The following is a 21,270-nucleotide window of genomic DNA, read 5'->3' as shown; positions in this document are numbered from 1 at the left end:
AGATGAGGGTAAAGGGGATCAAATATACGGTGCTGGAAGGAGAACTGACTCTGGGTGGTGAACACACAATGGGATTTGCAGATGATGTAATGTAGAATTGTATACCTGAAATCTATGTAATTTCACTAACAATTGTTACTCCAATAAATTAAAACAAACAAACAAACAAACAAACAAAAGAAACAAACAAAAAGAAAACATGGATGGGGTTGTTGGAAATCCTGATCTATAGCTGGTAGATCCCAGGTAGAAGTACAGGTAATAACCTGGACTTGAGATTGCCATTTGAAATGGAGTGCAGTCTTGTAAGACTGAGTCCTTTAACCTATGGGATCTGATGTTATCTCCAGGTGGATAGTGCGAGAATTTAGTTGAATTGTAGGATACCCAGCTGGTATCCAAGAATTTGGTGGTGTGGGAAATCCCCCCACACATTGGAATTGGTGTTAGAATCATACCATATCTAGGATGATTGCTTCGTTTTTATCATATATCCTGCTTTCCTGGGTGACTTTCACCTTGGCTTGGCATCAGAGTTCATTTCTCCTCGTTTCTCATTCAGTAGCCCGCTAGCTGCTCACTCCCATAACCAACCACAGCCCCAAAGGACTGTGGCCAGGGTCAGAGCTAAGGCAAGGGGAGTTGGTAGAGGAAATAAAATGCTTTTTCTCTCCTCCCCTTTGTTCTAATCATGGCCATGATCATCTGTGAACTAAGTGTAGAATTCTAGCCTGTTGTGGGTACCTGGAAAGAAAGATATTTAGACAGAAGAGCTTTCTCACTCATTTACCTATGACCCATTTTAAGTCATCTCTCACTCTATAAATTAGAACACCCCACAATGATTTCCATGCATTTATCTTTTATTATTACCCATGGAAATGCAGCATCTATGGTTTCTGTGTCTCAGTGACAATTTTAGAAAGATTGAATTGAGGTGCTGCTCCCCATTTGCTGCCTTCTACGACATTTCCTTGTGCTCAGCTTTTTCTCAACAGCAGGGACATGGCTGCAAGATTATCATCCCCAAAGCAAGCTGACATCAGGAGAGAGACTCAGGCAAGCTTGTCCATCCATGGGAAATGTGCTCTTGCGCATTCACCCTTTGCCACACCTTCTGGTGGTTTGCAAAGAGCTCCACCATGCTCCCCTGAGGGAGGAGGGTGAAGGTCAGGGTCAGGCAAATCGGCACAGAAAGCACCCAGTGTTCTTACAAAAGTGGGGTTCAAAGATTCACAACATTTTAAAGTTACAAAGAGTTGGATATTAGGATTCCACTGTTGCAAAGATTATCAGAGGAAAAAATCTTGCTGTGTAGTGGTATAATAAGCAGAAATCCTTTGAACTCACTGGGCAGACTTTGTCGTAAGTGATGATAGTGGGATCATTTCTCTTATAAAAATTTTAGCTTAGAATTGCAGAACTATTAAATGATTATACAGTTCAGATAGGTATGAAATCCATTCCTGTTTGCAGCACAAAAATTTTAAAAAGCCCATTAATGTCTTCCTAAAGGCTCCCACTAGTAACAATTTTAACCAAGGTAAAAATATATTTAATAGTGTCATCTAAGGTTTCAGATTACTTTTGTTTAGAAAAAAACCTTTCATGAAAGTAATTGTTTGTTTGAAGTGTGCAGTCGATTTATACTTACATAAAAGGCAGTTTTGATATTTTTACCATAGCATCTTCGCCATAGACTTCTTCACCACAAGTATTTTTGCTGCAAACATTTTCACCACATAACTAATTGGCTGCAAGGCAATTTTGCTGTAAAAAAGATAACTGGTTGACAGGTTTTTTTGTTGTTTGGGTTCTTTTCTCCATGGACAAATCAATCAACTACCCTTAAAAAAAGATAAACTAACTGGTGGACAGCTGGGTTTTCTTTTGTTTGGTTGGTTTCATTTCTCCATTAACAAATCAACCGCCTTCAGCACACTTAATGTATTTAAGCTAGTCATGAGTTTGGTTTCATTTTTCCATTGATGACGTTCTTGCAGTTACCTCCATTTTTATATTATATGTAAATCTTAGCTGGCCCTCATAATAGTCTATAGAGTGATAAGTAAACTTCGCGGTAGGGTGGTCTTAAAATAGTTAATATTCCTTCCGGATGAGGATGATTTGCCCCAAGAGTTGATTTCTTATTTTGGAGCAAACTACATTGGGAAGAGGAAGAGAGGCAGAGGCCCTCATTGAAGGTGCAGAATCGAATCCACATTTCCCTTAGAGTGAAGAGAAGTGCTTAGGTACAATCCACAAGATAAGATCAGTTATTTGTACAATGTTGCCATGAATCTACGTTTATTATAAAGAAAGTCTTTTTAATTTTGTTATTCACTTTTTTTGTGTTTCACTATGCCCTTTTTAGTGTTCCTCTGTTATTTGTCATGATCATATCTTTTTTTTAATGGCAAAATAGCCTTATGGCCAACTAGTTACTTGGTAAAAATGTTTGTGGCAAAAATGTTGGCAGTAAAAATGTTTGTTGAAAGGATGTCTATGGCAAAGGTGCTACAGCAAAAGAACCCAGAACACTTTCTCTCTTCTCTTATTAGTGGGGATTGCTTAGTGGTATTGAAACTGCAGGAGGAGTATGATTTGATACAACTCTGACAGAGGGTAGACCCTGGCCAAATGGGTTGACGTAGTACTGCAGCATCATCTCTACTTGAGCGTTGGCCCTTTAAATCAGTTCTAATCATTGTGTACCACACCTATGCTAGTCTATTTCTTTTAAAAAATGTTGCAGACACTGATGTTTGATTGATTCACTACTAATTTCTTTCTTTTTTTTGGCAGATTTATTACTTTATTACACAATCAGCAGTTAGTTCTCATCCACATGAACTGTTTGTAGATTTTTGAAAGTGGTGACAGGTATGTAGGCAACCAATATATAGAGCTTATTTGGTGAATCTTCATCCTCATTACACTTTCTGGACAACTGCACCCAGATGTGGTATGGACAGTCCTTATTCCTTTGGCCCAAGCAACTTGGTTGAGTCAGATGCCAATGTGCATATCTGGGGTTCCCATCTCCTTCATGGAAAATTTCTGGATATTTTTGAGTGCCGGAGGGGCACACTTCTTGAAACCCACTCCAAGGATGCGCTTGTGAACATTGATGATGTATTCCCTGGTCACTACCTCGTTGATGGCAGAATGGCCCTTCTTCTCCTGCCACGCTTCTTTGGGGGAGCCATTTTGCTGGGCCCAGGTTGGAAATGTCACTACTAATTTCTTGAGCACTTACTGTGTTTCCCCCGAAAATAAGACCTAGTCGGACAATCATTTCTAATGCATCCTTTGGAGCAAAAATTAATATAAGATCCGGTCTTATTTTACTATAATATAAGACTGGGTCTTATAACATAACATAACATAACATAACATAACATAACATAACATAACATAACATAACATAACATAACATAACATAACATAACATAACATAACATAACATAACATAACATAACATAACATAACATAACATAACATAACATAACATAACATAACATAACATAACATAACATAACATAACATAACATAACATAACATAACATAACATAACATAACATAACATAACATAACATAACATAACATAACAATATAATACCGAATCTAATCTAATCTAATCTAATCTAATCTAATCTAATCTAATCTAATCTAATGTAATATAAGACTGGGTCTTATATTAATTTTTGCTCCAAAAGATTCATTAGAGCTGATTGTCTGGCTAGGTCTTATTTTAGGGGAAACAGCGTAGTATACGCCAGCAGCTTTGCGAGGACCCTGGGATAGAGTAATGAACAAACAAATGAAATTCTGCTTTCACAAACCTGTAAAAAACACAACTGTTGTACTTGCTTATTTATTTATTTATTTATTTATTTTTTCCCTAATGAACTCTTGGCTCCAAAACCAAATATTGGCTTCTATCATTTGGGAAGCACACCATGTTTGATTTTTGCACACTCCCTTCCTGGCATTTGGGATCTTTGCACACCTCACCACTCCAGTTTTGTTCCTACCTTTGACTTCTGCTTTCCCCATTGCTTCAGGCTACGACTTAATGCTGGTGACCCTGGCCCTAAAATGCTTGCTCATTTTCACTTCCCCATGCCATGGCAGTCTTAGAAACCAAGAAAACTTGTGCTGTTACCTGGATGGTGATCCTTTCTGTGATCAGAGTCTGCTTGACAGTGACGTGGATCTGTTTCTACTTCTATAATCTCAGGTGGGACTGTAGCTGAAACCTCGCTGTAGCAGATATTCAAATATGAGACAATGATGACAATAAATTGGAAGAACATCTGACTATACTATACTTGCTCTCCTGACAGTTTCATTTCCTAGAAGTGAAAAAGAGAACTGCTGCTCTGGGCCTAATTCTGATGAATAAGGGAAGATTAATTTCTCAAGAGGAAGTGACTATGTTATGATATATGTAATAGCCATGGCAAAGAACTGTAACTTCTAGGGTGAGACATGTTTCTCAAAAAGCATAATCCCTAAACCTGAGATTCTGGAAGAGAACCAAGAGGCATGAGTGGCTATTAAAAAAGAAGAAGAAAGAAAAAAAGAAAAAGCCAGAAAGAAAGAAAAGAAGTAAAAGAAAATCTGACAGACCTGTAAGAAATAGTTCTTATGAAGGGTAAAATTAAGTTATCTAAAGCAATAGTGAGGTCTCAGGGGTGAGCGCATATTTCATAAAGGACGTGCTCCAAGCATGACGACCTGCTGAATATGAATTCCATTCTTGGAATCTGAAGTGAGGGTTGATAATGAGCAATTAATTGTTTTATCATAGCCTTTTCTAATCACACTTTTTGTTTCCCTTGTTTGCTTTTTAATGTTTCCTCTGGCTTTTGATCTCCTTTTGTCTAAGAAATCAACTGTGTGTTTAAATTAATCTTTCTCTGTATCTCATTCCTGTCAATTCTTCTTGGAATTTCTCTTCTTGGATTTGACCCTAAACTTACATAGGTTCTCCTTCCCTGTCAGGGTCCTGGGGCACTCTTACTCCCATACTCTCACCCCCTGCTTTTTTTTTCCCTTTCCCAAACCCTCCCTCCTGATTATGATGGCCAGAGAAACTCCACAAAAAGAATTTACCCCCAGCTGGAGTGGGAACTGAAAAAGCCCAAAAGATTTTTAAAGCAATGCTTCCTTCCCTTCAATGACCACCATCCCCAGCCTTAGTTTTTTTCACATTAGTAGCAGAATGCTTACTTAAAAATCAGAAGATAATTTAAGAGTGAATTTATTCATTTAACAAAGTACAGAGGGATTAGAGGCCCTTTAAGTAGCATCTTCTCAAGTGTTTGTTTACAGATCATTAAATACTTAACTTAGTAAGAAACTAAAAGCTGAAATGTTCCAAACCACTGATGATTAAACAGCAATCTGGAATTAAGATAGGCAAATCTAAAATTAAAATAACAACAAATTTGAAATGTTCATGTTATCAGATAAGAAGCTAAAATACTTGCATGTCTGGTTCAACAGGAAACATCTGGCCAGCCCCGGGCTTGCATTTTCTGGTTGCTGAGAGCTGGTGCTCGGCTTTGTGTCCTTCTGATACCTGTGCTGCTTAGACCGATGGGACCTCCTCAGGGCAGGGGGACACCTGCTCCCTTCTCAGCCTGGCTCCCTAGCTCCTTCATCTCTTCACCTGCTCTCCTTTGGCCAGGATACAAAAGACTGAAGGAGGGGCTCATTGCCAGGAAAGAATATTCCTAAAGTGGCTAAAAATGTAAGAATATAATCAGCAAGTCTAAACCTCATCGTGATAAGAATGCTAAAGGTGATAGAAAAACAACATGCCAAGCTGTATTTTTCACGCAAGCATCAGGAAGGGATAAAGACTCCATGGAGTAGGGACGGGTGGTCGAAGGCTACATGACTGAGAGAACAAAAGTACTCAACTTTGATTTCACCTCTACTTTTCTTCAAGGAGAATGGACTTCACGTTAAAAAGAGCAGAACAAACATCCTTAAAAAGGACCAGAAACCCCAGATAAGCAATATTGAGGAAACACTTAGCTGTCCTAAAGGTGTTCAAATTTCTGGGTAAATGGTATTCTAGCAGAATTAAAGTGCTTACTGGTGTGATTATGAAACTACTCTTGATCATGTTGGAGCATTTATGAAGAGAGGTATGCAAAGTCTGGAATGGGTAAATATCCTGATTTTTAGTAAGGGAAAGGTAGATTTCAGACACTAAAGCCTGTGCATTTGAAGTCAGGATCTAGAAGGGGAAGGGATGACTCCAACTAACAGTGTGCATTTAGGAAGAAGTTCGTTTTCTTTTTCCTACTAGAGTATTTAACTTCTTTTTATGAAATTTACTGGACAATATGACATAATTCACTTTATTAATTCACACATTCAATAAACATATATGTTATTAAGTGCCTAATTGGCTCTGAGGCCAGATATAGAGATCAGAGATAGTTAGACCCTGACTCTGACCTTTAGAGCCCCATTCTCGCCCCCCAGTCTCTCTGAGAACATATGGAATTGAGAAGGAGAAACAGATGTCGGGGAGCAGCATGGGTTTGATCTTTGGCTTGTGTTGACTTTGAGGGGCCACGGGTCTTCTGAGTTGGGATATTGAGTTGTCAGTTGGAGATGTCTGGACCTCCAGAGAGCTCTTGTCTGGGAATGCGGATAGGTGGTAGGTAAAGCTGTAGTCATGGGTGAGAAGAAACAAAGATGAATTATGGAGAACACTGAAAAGGCAGTTAATGGGAGGAAGAGCCAGTTAAAGAGACAAAGACAGAATCAGCAGGAAGGTGGGAGCAGCATCATGAAAGGGTGAAGAGGAAAACCAAGGAAAGAGAGAATGTCATGAAGGAAAGAATACAGAGGCTAGAAAAATGAGAGCTGTAGAGTCCACTACTTTTGGAAGCCAACTGTGGCAATCTAAGGAGTGATGAGATGTGAGAAATTGGAGACAGAGAATGGAGATTTTTATGGGTTTGGCTATGAAGGTCATAGTAAGACAAGATAGAGGGAGAGATTTTTTTTTTAAGTGATGACAGAGATTCAGACTTTCCTAATAAGTTAAGCAAATATTGCTTCCATTTATTGAATATTTAGGCTTTGTACTAAGTTTTTTACCTACATTATCTCATTTAATCTTCATTTCCACCCACAGAGGTAGGTATTATCATTCCCGGTGTATAGATTAGAACATTGAGGCTTTGGGAAGGTAAGCCAGGTGACCACAGTACACAGGTAGGAAGGAACACAGCAGGGATCTGGAATCAAATTTCCCTGGCTGCAAAGTCCTGTTTTTACTCAATAAGCTGACCAGTGATTCTCAGATTTAGCATGCCTGAGAATCACCTGGAGGGCTGGTTAAAACACAGATTACTGAACTCTAGCCATTCCCCCTCCACAGTTTTAATTACTAGGTCTAGAGTGGGGCCTTAGCATGTGCAATCTAACAAGTTCCCATATGCTGCTGGTCCAAGTACCGCATGTTAAAACCATTGGAACTTGTTAGAAATGCAATTTTTGGTCCCCAGGAACCTGTGATTTAACAAGCCATCCAGGAGATTCTGATGCGTGCTACTGTGCTAGGCTGAGACGCTGGTGGAAAGGAGGAGGTGGAAAACAAAGATAGAGGAAATGTGATGCATTAAATGATGTAGAAGGGATTAGAGGTGCTGGGATTCATGGCACAGGTGAAGGGAGTAGACCCTGGCACAAAGAGTGACTATAATTTCAAGGTGGGAGGAAGGGAGGGGAGGAGGTGAGCATGTGTGCAGAGGTAGCTAAGAGTAAGAGGGGAGTGTAGAGTAGAAAATCAAGGACAGAGCTAGGACTTTCAGTGTTTTGAGATTTTAGCAAGACGGCTGACAGTCCTCTTTATGCTTTTGTAGAAAGGTGAAGAAGTGAGGCTCACTGAGAGTGAAGCTGGCTTTGAAGCTGGCTATCTCCTAGAGGAAGTTTTAGGGATGTGCCACAGGGCTCTACGGAACTTTTAATAAACCAGTGACAAAGCATGGAAAGCACATTGATCAAATCTGCAGGTGACATGAAGCTGGTGGCAACAACTAAGTCTTTGGATGACAGTGTCAAGATTCAAAAAGATACTGACAGGCTGGACTGATGGGCCAAGAGAAATAAGATGAAATTTAATAGGCATAAATATAACCTCCTGCACTTAAGTTTGAAAACATACCAACCTTACCAGCTGACAAGAAATTTCTAGAACCTGAGGTCAGTAGCTCAGGCAGCTCAGCCCTGTATGATCCTTATGGCTACATGGTTCCATAACTAAATTTTTGCCTTATTCCTTATGCCAAATTCTTTCCTTGTAAGCCACTTCTGATAACATGGCTCTCTGGTTTTGCCCTTGTGCTAATACTCCTTGAGTCTTTGTTTTACTGTCTCTAAGTTTCTCTAAAATTCGGGTTTGGCTTCACCATTGCAAATCCTCCCTGGCCTGAACTCCAGGATTCCAGCACCAGTACCTGCCCTTCCTGACCTCCAGCCCATTTGTCCAAGTCTTGGTGTGTGTTCTGTCTGTCATGCTGTCTGTCATGTACCATGACTATTGTTTACAGACCTGCCTGTGTCCTATTCTTTTTTTTGTTTGTTTAAAGGAGACATTTTATTACTTTTATATACAGTAAACGCCAGCAGTGTACACTCAGCCCAGCTCGGTGGCAAGTTCATTAGCCTTTGTCTTTTCCAGCTTGGCAATGTGAGTCCCTGATTTGGGGCCCAGGACGTTGCTTCCCCAGTGACATTGGATCTCATCTGTCATTGTGATTGGTCCGGACAGCTTCCACCAGCTTAGCCAGTGCTCCTTTGTCTTCTGAGTTCACCTGTGTGAAGGCAGTGGGGGTGCAGGTCTTCCTGTGGGCGAGATGCCCCAGCCTGGCCTGCCCCTTGGTAATGCAGTAGGGAACCCCCATCGTAAGGCACAGGGCAGGCAGGAAGACAACCAGCTCTACGGGATCCCGGTCACGTGCAGTCACCGCCAGCTGAGCCTTCTTGTTCTCCACCAACATGGTGACAATATTAACCCCCGCTCGAAGGACCGGTGCCCTCTTGGTGGGGACCTTCACCTTTGCTGGCATCTTTTTTCTCAGCCTGAGCCAGTGATCTCTGCTTATTCTCTTGCTTTGTCTCTGGTCTGTACTTGTGAGCCAGCTTAGGCAGTCTGGCGGTGCAAGGTCTGGGGGAAAGGGTTAATGGCAGGAAGCACTTTTAGGCGTTTATAGAGAATAGCTCTATGCCCCTGCAGCTGAAGGTACTGGGGACACTCGACAAAGTGGATGAAGTCCCTTTGGGGCTGGATGTTGTGGGCACAGAGCCCCAGAAAGTAGTTTCCAGGCTCTCAGCCTCACATAGAAAGGTGCTGGCTCAGGTAGTAAATGCCATCAACTGTGATTGGATGGCCATCAGCTGTGGCTAGTTGGCCGTCAGCTGTAACCAGTGAGCCATTGGCCACTAATATAACTGCTGTGGCTACGCTAGCAGAAAGAAATGGGGGCTAGCAAGAAGACGGTGGCTGGGCCTGCAAGCGCTGGAGGGTTGCGGATCGTGTGGCTCCTGCTTCCTGTGTCTCCAACCCAGCTGCCAGTGAGACTATAGTGGTATGACTCCCCTACCTATGGCTCCGTGGGTGTTCCTTTTGGGCCTAGCCACATTCTGCGTTCTTGTGCAGGGAGCAGGAGCAGAGACCCCGCATGACTCCCCGCATGACAAATGGTGCAGGGAGCAGGGTCTCCCGCATGACAGATGTCCTGTTCAATGCCAGAATTCTTGGGCCTTTCTTCAAACAGGGGATTTACCTAGCACCTTCTTGGCCTCCTGCTTCTACCTGACAGCAGGGGCTGGCTCCACCTGCTTCCCCATAGCCTTCTTCCCTTTCGACATCTTGGGCAGTGGGAGGAGAGACTGGGCCATATTCCTGATGGGTAGTGTTTGTGATATCACCTGCTTGACTGATGCCACTTCCTCCCTTTTTCTGCTGCTGAGTGTACCCCAATACCTGCAGGAAATGAGTAACTGTGGAGATTTTTAAGGAAGTTTCATTTTGAAAGAGTGAGAGCTTTAGTTTCGATTTATGTATAATTGTGCACAAAAATAAAATTCTGCACTCACATTGCACTGTAAAATGTATGAAGTACTTTCATGTACCTTTTTTTTTTTCATTTAAATTTGGCCATAATCTTGCAGATAGGTACTGTAATCTTCAGTTTATAGCTGAGGAAATTGAAGTTCAGAATGGTGAAATAACCTGCCTCAAGCTACACAGCTTCTAATTGGTAGACCTGGGATCAAAACCCAGGCCTTCTCATGCTGGCTAGCCCCTCACAGCTGCACTTGTTAATCAACTTTTAATGAAAACTCAAGTTTTCTCCCAAGTAGTAGCTTTTTTAAAAGGCACATTTTGGGATAGTGTCAAGTAGATAAGGGCTCCAGTACATTAAAGAGAGGAATATAAGGCCTTGAGAAGAAAATATTGTGTAATATATCAGCTTTTTTGAAAAGTTATTATTAAATATATGAGCAACAACATTACCACTTAAGCTCTCTAAGTAACTTAAACAGATAATTGTCTTAGGGAAACATAAATGCAGCTCAGTTCAGTGCTGAGACATTATCCCTATTCCACCATCCCTGTCTGCGCCCTCATTAGGTCATGCTTGGATTTCTGTATCAATTGTGGGCGGGCGCATCTGGTTCCATTCTCTTTCCAGCTGTAGTTCATACTGCATCGTACTGCTAGGAGAATATTTCTGAAAGATTGCTTTTATTCTTGCAACACATCTGATCAAACACCTTTATTGGCTTCTTCTTACCTGAAACATCAAGTTTAAACTACTCGTGTGGCCCTTCTGACCACATTCTACCTGGCAAAAATTCTTCAGAACAGATCAGCCTCTTGTCTCTGTTTTATTCATGCTGGTTACTCCTCATGCTCCCCAAACTCCCAGATCTAATTCACCTCTTCACATATTTTTAGTATTTAACATGGGCAGTGCCCTGTGCTTAGCTCTTCATACTTCAGTGAATAATTGCACATTTAGCTAAAGTGTTGGCTGTCCAAAACAAGTACCCATAGTAGAAAGTGTGGTTCTCAGGCATCATCTGAGAAAATTTCCTTGGAAAGAGCACATATTGTGAGACTAAAACCAACTCGAATAAAGAAATACAACAAAGAGGAGGATATTGTTTGAAATTTATAAAAAATAGTGATTATATAGAGATCATGGAGTCTCTTATTTTTAGGAAGGGACATAATAGGTCAATTATTTTAAATGAGAAACACACTGTGCTAGAAAGAACGAGCTATTGTGTCAAAATATCATCTCTAACATTTATCAGCTTGTTAACTTGGGTCAGTTATCGGCCCTCTCCGAGTCTCATTTTCCTTATCTCTGGAGTAGAAATATATATAGTAATAGAGAGGATTAATGAGAAGTGGATTACATAAGTGTATACAATAATTACCGTGTGAAGACAGACGCACAGTCAAGGAAATGCCGACGGATTCCAGAAGCTAGAAGAGTTAAGAAACAAAATTTCCCCATGAACCACTGGAGGGATTGTGGCCCTGTTGACTCCTTGAGTTTGGACTCTGTCGTCCAGCACTGGGAGAGAATACATTTCTGTGGTTTTAAGCTACCAAGTTTGTGTTAACTTGTTACAGCAGCCACGGGAAGCTGATACAGTGCTCAAATCCGTCTGGCTTAGAGATCTGCTTCCCAGAAAAACCCTGAGCAAATGCTCTCTCATTTTTATACTTGAAGGTGGACATTCTTTGTGTATTTAAAGATTGACATAGAATGACTGAATTTTAGAATAAAAATAAGATCATAGAGATAGCCTAACTGCTTTACACATGAGGAAATTGAGGTCCTCTACTCGAGGTTGACAACTAAAGACCTGGCCTAAAAAAGCTGAGAGCTGGGTCTCTGCACTCCCATTTCAGTTCTGTTTCTTCTAGTCCATGCTGCCTGTTCGTAAGAGCTGTTTCTTACGTCTTTTTGTTTCATTTATTCATCTATCAATTATGTATTGACCACAAAATATGGGCACTCTTCTAGGTACTAAAGATATGATAAAAATATATTCTTTTCTTTATAGTATATTTTAGTGTGTGCGTGTGTGTGTGTGTGGTATTGGAAGGGGATGGTAGGAGAGAAAGCACAGAACACAACAAAACCACATTTTAAAAATGTAGTGAAGAAGCATCTAAGCCCCAAGCATAGTTGCTTCCACAGAGTAGGTATTCAGATGATTATTAATATCTGTTGACTTAAGTCCTCTCTTCTACCCCCAAATCCTAAGGAAACTCCCAGATCCTTTTTAACTTCAGGAAGCTATATTCTACAGCTGCAGGCTCCTAACAACATTTCCTTCATGCATGACTGTGGTTTCTTGAGAATAGTCTCCTTTAAAGCAATATTTATATTACATTTTAAAAGTGTAGCACTGGCATTTTGAAGTCCAAAGACAGATGTAGTCCCCTTGGACCCACCCATTATATCAACAATGATGACATTTACAATGTGAAAAGCATGCCACACACAAGCCTGGTAAAATAATATTCTTAACGTGATTGCAATTTAATAGCCACATTGTGAATCATATGTTCCTAGGCATTGCACTTAATTTTAAGTTTTTTATAGTGGATAAATATTCTCTAACATGTTACATTTTATTTCTTAGTCATTCTTAAACTTCACGTATGCTGGTGTCTCACTAACTGAATACATAAACTCCAGCTTTCTTAATACTACTTCTAACAAAATTGTCAGTTAACCTACTTATACCTGTAATTAGCATACTTTGCATTTTTTTTCTTTTAGAACAGAGTTATATTAGTACTTCTAGTAGCATTTTAAAAGAATTCCAGTTTAATCCAATAAAGGCCATTAAAATTACTTGGACAAGGAGCTGATTATATTTCTTACGTAGGCAAATAATGAGACACCAGGAACACCAGAGAGACAGAAACAGGCTATGGTTACATGACTTCAAACACTTAAATGAAAATTGTATATCAAGCTAATTTTTGGTTACCTGGATGCTTGCCACCTTTTGAATTGTATTACATTTAATGGAGTTAAAAAATATTCTAAAAATCATTCCATTCTGTAGACTGTGAGCATCATGAGAACAAGGTCTAAGTCATTAATATTTATCTGTGTGACTTTAAACTTACCCTCTTTGTGTGTCAGTTTTCTAATCTGTCCAATTAGGATATCAATAGTATGTATTTTAGTCGTTGGTGAAGCTTAAATGCCATGAATATGTAGAGGAACTAGAACACTGGCAACTGGCATAGGCTCTTTCTTGGCACACCTGCTGCTGTGACTCATGACTGGAACACAGGAGGTACTAAATACATGTGTGTAAGTGAGTATAGTCAGTGACAGACAGAGGGAAGTACATCTATAGAGACCTCCCACAAAAGATGGCTTACACACATGTTTATAAATATGTTTCTTTATCCTAACACAGCAGATACATTTTCTTCCTATCCACCATCTGGTTTTTAGACCCTAGCTGGATAGGAGACAGAATCAGGAAATTTTCACCAATCAATCTTGTAATCTCTTAACCACTCTCAAGACAAAAGTCAAGGAGGTAAAGTTTACTGGTTACCCTCCCATCTGCTATATTCGTGTCCTTCTAGGTCACTCAATGCTCATGTAAGAGTCACTAGTAAAGTGTTAGTGGGCTAGGATTGAAATAAAAAATTGTTAGCATTTATTGAGTATACATAATATACTGGGAACTATATTGTTTTACCTGTTTTATCTCATTTAACCTTCACAACAAGTAAATGAAGGAAGTACTGTTATTTTGATCACTTTGTAGAAGAAGAGACAGAGGTTGAGAGAATCTCTAATTGACTTGCCCAAGATCATATAATTAAAAATTAGCCACGGATGGTCTTCCACCCACTCTGGGCCACTGCAAAATTTACTGGGTATTCCACACATGGATGGCAGCCCCATGACCTTGCACTCAAGAAAGTTGGAATCTCACTCGACTTTTCTCCCTAGGTTTAAGGAGGCAGGAGCCCGGGTTAGCTGTAAGTATACCTATGATTATTGTCCCCATTTTGCTCAGTATGGCTAAATGCTTTTCCTCTTGAGAGAGAAAATGATATGTATGAGTTCCCAAAGGAGTATTGGATACAAATACCTTAATATTGTGTGTGTGATTAAAATACATTCTTACCACTCTATTCTCTAGAAGATAGAGTACCTGAAGTTAGAGAAGTATAACAAAGTTAGTTTTCTGGTGCTTATGCAAATGAAGGATGTTTTACGTCACATTCTCAATGATTTCAATTCATTAAAATGTGTTGAGATCGACTTTATAACACATTTTGTCATCAATTTGGATAAATGTACCACACGCACTTGAAAATAATATGTATGGTTATATTGATAAGTATTCCATATATATTGTTTAGAAGTGTCAGAGAAAGAAATGTAACAGCAGCAGAGGTTGGAGCAATGTGATTGCCAAAATGCGGCCACAAGCCAAGGAATGCAGGCAGCCTCTGGAAGCTGCAAAAAGCAAGGAACAGGTTTTCCCTTAGAGCCTCTGAAGCAACACAACTCTGCTGAGACCTTCATTTTAGCCCCATAAAATTAATTTCAGATTTCTTGCCTCCAGAATTGTAAGATAATAAATTTGTGCTATTTTAATCTGTGTTTCTGGTAATTTGCTATAGTAGCAATAGCAAATTAATGTCGTTAATAACTGTGCATTCTTTTATTTTTAGGCTATGTGCATCCTTATATCTAAATTATGTTTCTTGTAAATAACAGCATTGCTTGTTTCTGTAATACATTGGACAATCTTTGTCTTTTAATTGGAGTTTTTAGATCTCTTTCATTTACTTTAGTTATTGGTGTACTTAAGTTTATAACTATCATATAACCAGGTTTTCATTTATTCCATCTGCCTTTCTCCTCTTTTCTTCATTTTTTGCTTTTCATAGGACTTATTTAGTATTTGTTTTATGATTCCATTTGTTGTCCTCTGTTACTTATTTTCAATTCCTAGACTATATTGCTAATTTTTATATTTCATCCAGCTTTTCTAGCCATTCTCATCAGAAGCACTTGTCGGCCATACGCTACTCTTTCATAACCAGTCTTAGGATTGTTTTTCACAACTCTTTTTTTTTTTTTTTTTTGCTATGGTAACATTGTAATTAAGTTTGAAATCAATAATAAAATGATGACTAAAAAATCCCCAATGTTTGGAAATAGCCCATGGGTCAAAGAGGAAATAACAATGGCAATTAAAAATACTTTGAATTGAATGATACTGAAAAATATAACATTTAAAATGTGTGATCATTTGATATATGACAATGTTGACACAACAGTGAAGAGAAAAACGACTGATTGCTTCAATAAATGGAACGGTTCAATGAGCTATCCATATGGAAAAAGTGAATCTGACCCTTACCTCATGTCACACATAAAAGTCAAATCCGGAGGATTTTATGTCTCAGTGTAACAGGTAAAACAATGAAGCTCACAGAAGATAAAGGACAATATATTTATGACTTTGGAGTAGGCAGATAATTCTTAAAAAGAACACCAAAAGCACTAGCCATAAAAAGAAAGATTGATTCATTAAAATAAACAGCTCTTCAGAAAACACAGTTAAGAAAATGAAGGGCAAGACACTGTGGGAGAATATATTTGGAATACATATATTTAACAAGGAGCTCATGTCCTCAACTTAAAAATAACTCACAATTGGAAACCCAATTAAAAATGTGCATAGACTTAACATACATTTGACTTAACATGCATAGACTTAACATGCGTTTGAAAAAAGAGGATACTCAAATACCCAATCAACAATGGACAAATAAATTGTAGACTATTAGTAAAATGTAATAGTATATAGCAATGAGAAGACAGGAATTACTGCTACATACAACAATATTGATGAATTTCACAAGCACAATGTTGCTTGAAAGAAACCAGACAAAATAAAGTATGAACTGTATGAAAAGTATTTTCAGGTTTTTACGTAAAGTTCAAAAATAGGCAAAAATTATCAATGGCAATTGATGTTAGAGTAGTGGTTACCTTTGGAGAGGCAAAGTGATGGGGAGGGAGCACGAGGCAGAATTCTGAGATGTTTGTAATGTTTTATTTCTTGATCTGGGTGGTAGTTACACAAATGTGTTCACTTTGTGAAAATTGAGCTGGACACTTATGATTTGTTGCCTTTTTTTCTGTGCATATGCTACAATGAAAAGAAACTTGAAAAAAAATAAGATGACGTGATATAACACACAAGTGCAAAGTTGAACTTAGATTAGATCCGATAATATATATACTTGGGACAACACAGGAAATTTAAATATTGCCTGGATATTACATTACATCAAAATATTTTTTAGTTTTTTGAGGTATAATGGTCTGTTTTTTAAGGAGAACATTTTAATTTCTATTAGAGGTAAGCTGAAGTGATTATGAATGAAATGCCATGATATTAGTAACGTACTTGCAAATGGTTCAGTGAAACAAATATATACACATATAGAAATATATACTAATGAGTGTGTACACACACAGATAAAACAAATATAGTGATATGTTTAAAATATGAACAGTCGTCAAATTTAGGCAGTAGGAATAATTATGATCAATGTACCAACCTTTCAACTTTTCTGTATGTTTACAAAATTTATTATAATAAATTGAGGGAAAAGTACTAAAGCATTAGTTAGCTGGTATTGAGCTACATGTGGCTTGTGGGCCTGGAGTTCTGTGCAATGGCTATACTGAGCCAGAATGATGTGTAATTTTTTGTGTCCTCCCAGTCTTGCCAGCTCATTTTACATCCCCGGAGACAAGAGGCAAGGCCTAGGCCAGCTGCTGCCTCGCTCAGCCACTCACGCCACCAGATGTCAGGCAGCCCTTGGGGGGCTTTCCACTTGGCCACCTCTCCCTTTTCCTTTCCTTTTTTCTTTAGGTGCAGCCTTTCTTTTCTTCAGCCCTTTCTCATGGCACCATGGGGTTCAACTCCATTGTTTTGGAACCAGGAAAGGAGAAACAAGGAAATCAAATAAATATATCACCCGAAGACACTGGAGGGGACTCTAATTGAGCAAAATGAAAACAATTCCTCTGTAGCCAGCGCCACAGCACGAGCTTGGCTTTCCACCACACACAAAACACTCTGTGTAAATATTTCCAAATTGCCTTGTTAAAGTAAAGTGGAAACCTAGGCAGAGTCATACATCGTCCAGATATATTAGATCAGAAGAATGAAAGTACAAATGGTCAGATACACTTTCTGCAGAGGAGAGAATGTCTTTATTCCGTATAAACGGCAGAACGAGGTTTCCATAGATGGGGGAGACAGATTCTAGTAGGCTGCCTCTGGAAAATTAATTGAGCATTGCAAGGTGCAAGCAGACAAACCTTGACCTCCGATGAAAGTGTCGCATAGAAAAGAGGAAAGGCTTCAGTACTGATATTTTGTATGTCCTGTAAGGGCTAGAGGTCCTTCCAGCAAGCATGAGACTGTTTATTAATCCTAACTTCCCTTGTGTACATTATACAGAAACACCAATAAAAAAGTTTGTCCAACAAGAACAACATTTTGATGTCTGTCTGTCCTTCACTCCATTTTAAAATTTTAAAGGTGGACTTGAGCCAGAATGCCTTGTAATTCAGTCTCCACTACTTTTTTATTAATGATGTGACCTTGGGCAAGTCATGCCTGTCTGTGTCCCCCTTTTGTTATTCATAAAAGTGAGGGTATTATTAGTGTGTACTCCATGAGCTGGCTTTTAGTGTTACCTTACTTAATATGTGTAAAATGCAGACTAAGTGCCGTCACTTATAGACTATGATGATGGTGACGATGAGGAGGAATTGCAGCAGAAGGAGGAGGCTTTCCTAGGTATTATCATCCCTTCAACAATCTTTTCTTACCTACTTCTATTTCTGAAACCACCATTTCAGCCTCTAACCCCAAACCTAGGAGTCACTGCTTACTTCTTATGTTCTCTAAGAGTTCCAGAACTCAATCAGTTAGTTGACAAGTTCTGTTGATTTGACCTTATTACATTTATCACATCTCTTATTTCATTTTATTATCAAGGCCTTCACTCTAAGCTTGCTTCTTATCTGTAAAATTGACAATGACTTCTTGGTCTTACTGTCCTTCTAGTTCCCTCTGCCCCAGGAGGTCTCCACAATGCCATCAGCTTGGGCAATGTCAAAACCCACCCAAAACCTTTCAGTGGCTGCCCATTGCCTGTCAACTAAGCAGAGTCCTTAGTCCAGCTTTTGGGGCCTTGGAACATTCTGACCCGCATTGCCAAACTTAGTTCTTTTTATTTATCTGTATATGCTAAATGCTCTATTCAAACTGGATTTTTTACAGTTACCTGAACTGCTCTCAGTTTCAGATTGTGCCACTTTTAGCTATATGGTCTTGGGCAATTAACCAGAGTTTCAGTTTACTCTTTTGTAAAATGCAGATAATAATAGACCACTTCACAGTGAGGTGATGGTTACACCAGATAAAGGACTTAGCACAGTGCCTAACATAAAGTGAGTACTTAGTGCCAGTCACAACCATGATGATGATGATGATGATGATGGTGATGGTGATGGTGATGGTGATGGTGAAGTCTATTGTTTATGCTGTTCTTCTACATAAACTTTCCTTACTTGTGTCCTTTTGACAACGCACTAACCATCCTTCAAGTCTTAATTCTTTTCTCAAATCCTGCCCATTTATAAAGTCTTTTCTTACTCCATACAACCAAATACCTTCTCTCCCTCCTCTGAACCCTCATGTGCTCCCCTTTCTTTTGGAACTTATAGTACTCTGTGTCCTACAATTATTTTTGTACTTTATAAAACATATATCCATCCTCTCTCAAAAACCACAACAAAAATTACCAATTAACCCAGACTGTTACATTACGTAACTTTGTGACCCTGCAATATCCAACATGATCACATGCGTGATCCTCAAATGCCCCTTGAATTGATAATTTAATTGATAAAATAATTTAAGCTTAATCGATAAGTCCGATTTGTAGGATTACTTGTCACAACTTCCAGAAATCCTAGATTTGTTGATGACAGCCATAGAGTTAGGTGTGAACTACTTCCTAAAGCTCCTGGCTCCCATAGGGGAACTAGGAAAGCCTTAATAGGAAAGCCTAGCCTTAGGACAACCATAACACTGTGGTATCTAAAATTCTTGGGAAAAAGGTTCACATTTTATATTTCCTTGTTAAGTGATGAAGATTAAAGTAATCAACACGAGGAATCAAAACTTTCTTGATATTCCTTTACACATATGGGGAGTGGTGAAAGGATTGCACTGTGATATTTTCTGTGTAAGCTGTAAAGTTCTTAGCCTGATCTTATTTTTAACTCCTTCCAGCAAGGAACTTTGCTCAAACTTACCTTATTTTTTCCCCCTCTTTTTATTCTTATGCTCCCACTTGTTTTACAGTTGGGTGTGGGGTAGTGGTGGAAATGTTGGTTCACAACCTCAGAAGTTGCCTGAGTGAAATCTGAGACTGGTCACCCAATACACAGAGGTCAAGGAGAACCCAAAGAAAGCAGACCACTCCAGATGGGTAGGTGGCAGTTTTATGTATGAGGCTTGTCTTCGGTGCCGCAAGGTAAGTCGGTCTCCACACCCATCAGCCAGAATCTTGAAGCTTTATATAGAAGCCTTAAGTGGGTCAGTCACATATAATAAATCAGTGGTTCGGATCATGGGCCTTTGGTGGAAAAAATTGTTAGTCACTTTGGGAATCATTACCTTAATCTGTGTTTCCTCTTGCGTGTACCTCCACTGTGGTGTCCGCCTTCATAAACATGCAGCCAGATAGCAGCCACATGAGCGTCCTCCGTGTTTATGAAACCCCTTGCTGACCATTCACAGCATATTGCAGAACAGGGGTGTATAAGATTGTAAGGGCCAGTCACAGGTGGTGGAGTGGTGGAGGAGGTCATGGAGAGGACCTGAGCGCTGGTTGACCTGCGAGCTGGACTCAGGCAATCAGAGGCTGCCCACAATCTCACCTGTCCTTGAAATGTAATTTCTGTCCACAGTTCTCACAGTGGGAGCTGTTCTCAAGAACATAGGCTTGAGAGAATAATGTGTTGTTGAGACCATCTGGATGGACATGACTGAACACAGTTACGGCTTCTAGATAAACTTCGAGATTCTGGTGGGTGGGTGCTTCGATCTAATCTTGCGGCGTCCAAGGCAAGCCTCGTATGTAAGTCCCCTTGCGTGTTAAGAATGCCACCTTCCAATCTGGAGTGATCTGCCTTTCTTCAGTCTCTCCCTGACGTTTGTTTACCGGGGCTAGTTTGAGAACCAACAGACTGGCATAAAGAATGAAGAGGATCCCTCCTCATGGGAAGAGTTTCTAAACTAATTCTCTGAGCTAATTCCCTTCTAGCCACCTGCCATCTGAAAAGTTTTGGATGCAGAAAGCTGCTGATTCTAGGCTTCAGATGAAAAGCTACAGTTTTCCTCAACCCAAAGCAGAAACTATCTGGGTGAGTTGTTAATCTCAGACACTGGATTCCCTGGAGCATCTTGAAGCAAACCAGACCACTTAGGCAAAGTTTTGACAAACCAGAAGGGGAAAATAATGGAGGACATATTTGTTTTTAGATTTATGTTTTTAATGACATTCTTCTCTAGATTTTATATCTAAGAATCCATGCCCCATAAATGGTATGTGAGGACAAATCTGTCTCAGCCTACAGCTTCAAGGACTGGTGATTAGAAAGTCTCCCTGGTAGGACCAAGGAATTGCTTATGCAGTATCTACTGTGAAAAGGCAAGGTCATAGCGCCTCTTACCTGGATCTCCTACAGATTCATGATTGAAAATTTATCACTTACACAGTTAATAGAATCTCTTTAAAGATATCTTTCTAACATATTTACTTTCCAGACAGCCAAATGCCAGGCTGCTAACAGATGAATTGTTTGTACTTTAAAAGTTTACTGTTTCAGTTAGGACATTCTTGATGGCATTTTATATTCTCTTTATAGTGTAGCTAGCTGATTCATGCTGTATTCTGAAGGTTATGAGTCTCCATGTGATGTTAAGAACTGTACGTCTGAACCATTAAAGAAGGAGTGTATAAAATGCAGTGTTGCTCAGAGTAAGTATATGAACCAGAGGTATTTCATTTTATTCCGTGGCTCTAGTTATGTTTGTAGCTTTTGAGCACTGGTA

General features: G+C 39.4%; 2 pseudogenes; both read right to left on the bottom strand.

The window, feature by feature from the left end:
- Nucleotides 1-2,833: 2,833 nt before the first annotated feature.
- LOC109452182 (large ribosomal subunit protein eL31 pseudogene) lies at nt 2,834-8,570 on the bottom strand (annotated as a pseudogene).
- Nucleotides 8,571-8,671: 101 nt separating this feature from the next.
- LOC109452183 (large ribosomal subunit protein eL8-like) lies at nt 8,672-9,906 on the bottom strand (annotated as a pseudogene).
- Nucleotides 9,907-21,270: the final 11,364 nt, after the last annotated feature.

This window comes from Rhinolophus sinicus, chromosome 2 (assembly GCF_057876585.1).
Source record: "Rhinolophus sinicus isolate RSI-liver-muscle chromosome 2, RSI-T2T, whole genome shotgun sequence".
NCBI classification, from domain to species: Eukaryota; Metazoa; Chordata; class Mammalia; order Chiroptera; family Rhinolophidae; genus Rhinolophus; species Rhinolophus sinicus.
Note: the sequence above shows the minus strand (reverse complement) of the source record. Positions and strands in the feature narration are given on the sequence as shown.